Genomic DNA, 2,415 nt, shown 5'->3' on the forward strand with positions numbered 1-2,415 from the left:
AAAAAAAAAAAAAAAAAAAAAAAAAAAAAAAAAATATATATATACAGTACAGTATTATTAACTATGGCCACCATGCTATATATTACATCCCCATGACTTATTTACTTTATAACTGGAAGTTTTTACTTTTTGAATCCCTTTACCCATTCTCCCACCCACCCCTGGCAACCACGGATATATTCTCGGTATCTATAAACTTGGTTTTGTCATCGTTGTTGTTTTTGAATTCCACTTATAAGTGAGATCATATGGTACTTGTCTTTTTCTGTCTGACTTATTTTACTTAGCATAATGCCCCCAAGGTCCATCTATCTTGTCCCCAGATGGCAAGATTTCATTTTGTTTTATGGCTGAATCATATTCCATTTTATATAAAATTTACCATTTTGACCATTTTTAGGTGTATAGTTCAGTGGCATTAAGTATATTCACATTTTTGTGCACCCATGACCATCATTTATCTCCAAAAAGTTTTCATCTTCTCAAACTGAAACTCTGTACCCGTTAAACATTAACTCCCCATTTCCACCCCCTCCAGCCCCTGGCAACCACCATTCTATTTTCTGTGTCCATAAATTTGACTATTCTAGGTTCCTCCTATAATATTTGTCCTTTTGTGTCCAACTCATTTCACTTAGCACAATGTCTTCAAGGTTTATCCATGTTGTAGCATGTGTCAGAATCTCCTACCTTTTTAAAAAATTAATTAATTAATTAATTAATTAATTAATGACTGTGCTGGGTCTTCATTGCAGTGCGTGGGCTTCTCATTGTCCTGGCTTCTCTTGTTGCTGAGCACGGGCTTTAGGCGCGCAGCCTTCAGTGGTTGTGGCTCGTGGGCTCAGTAGCTGTGGCTCGCAGGCTCTAGAGCTCAGGCTCAGTAGTTGTGGTGCACGGGCTTAGTTGCTCCGTGGCATGTGGGATCTTCCCAGGCAAGGGCTCGAACCTGTGTCCCCTGCATTGGCAGGCAGATTCTTAACCACTGCGCCACCAGGGAAGCCCCAAATGTCCTACCTTTTTTTTTTTTTTTTTTTGCAGTACACGGGCCTCTAACTGTTGTGGCCTCTCCAGTTGCGGAGCACAGGCTCCGGACGCGCAGGCTCAGTGGCCATGGCTCACGGGCCCAGCCGCTCCGTGGCATGTGGGATCTTCTCGGACTGGGGCACGAACTGCATCGGCAGGCGGACTCTCAACCGTTGTGCCACCAGGGAAGCCCTGTCCTACCTTTTTAAAGTAGAGTAATCTTCCATTGTGTATATATACCACACTTTATCCATAATTTATTTATTTATTGCTTACACATTTTTGGCTATTGTGAATAAGGCTGCCCCGAACACAGGGGTACTAATGTCTGTTGGAGTCCCTGCTTTCAGTTCTTTGGGGTATATACCCAGAAGTGGAATTGCTGGGTCCTATGGTAATTCTATGTTTAACTTTTTGAAGAACCGCCATACTGTTTTCCACAGCAGTTGCCTCATGGTACATTCCCACCGGCAATGCACAGGGTTCCAATTTCCTGGGAGGTCTTTTTCGTTACCCCAGCCCCAGCCAGGGTCTGATGCCACCCCTCTGGGCCCCAGAGCACTCCTCTTACCTCCCATATTATTCACCACATGGCATAGCTGTTGAGTATTGACACCACATGGCATAGCTGTTGAGCTGGTTCTGCATCATCACCGGGTGTTCTCATCAAGGGAGAGAACTTAGCTTCTTTATTAGCTGTTGCTTCTCCAGCCCCTGGCACAGCCCCTGCTCATAGAAAGCCCTCAGGCAATCCATGTTTAATGAGTGTTCAAACTCATGAATAAGTGGCACTTGTAAAATTTCCTTGGGGTGCCTGCCACGTGTGCCCAGTGTCTTCGTGACACTACCTCATGAATACTCACAGCAAACAATGGCGGCAATGATGACTCACTTCATTCACCCACAAGGACACTGAGGCTCAGAGATCTCAGGGACTTGACTACAGCTTCTTGGACCTTCGGTTTATGATGATGTTACACGTCCTTACCTTGTTTTGAGCCTTCTTTTTCCGATGAGGGCACTGAGGCCCAGGGAGAGCCCCAAGGTCATACCGTCAACCTGCTCTCAGGCAGACTCATGTTGTGCATGGAACCAGGATGCTTTAGGGACGCCAAGACCTTTCTCTCTCTCCAGCTGGGCTTCTAGTGGGCGGGTCTTGCTAGTGATTGGCTCTCAGAAAACAAACGTTGGTCTGAGCCAATTTGAACTTGTTATACAGTTTGGTACAACACCACTAGACATGCCTATGGCAACTTTCCACTTTTACAAAGCACCCTTACTTTACTGTCTTGGCCCCGTGAGTTCGTCACCCTTGAATGTAATAAAGTCTAAGGCAATAGATGACAAAGCACCTGTGGGACTGTTTAAATGACCAGGATGCTCATCTATGTG

This window comes from Aethalodelphis obliquidens, unplaced genomic scaffold (genome assembly GCF_003676395.1).
Source record: "Aethalodelphis obliquidens isolate GAN/ISIS:26980383/991018 unplaced genomic scaffold, ASM367639v1 scaffold21, whole genome shotgun sequence".
In the NCBI taxonomy this organism is placed as follows: domain Eukaryota; kingdom Metazoa; phylum Chordata; class Mammalia; order Artiodactyla; family Delphinidae; genus Aethalodelphis; species Aethalodelphis obliquidens.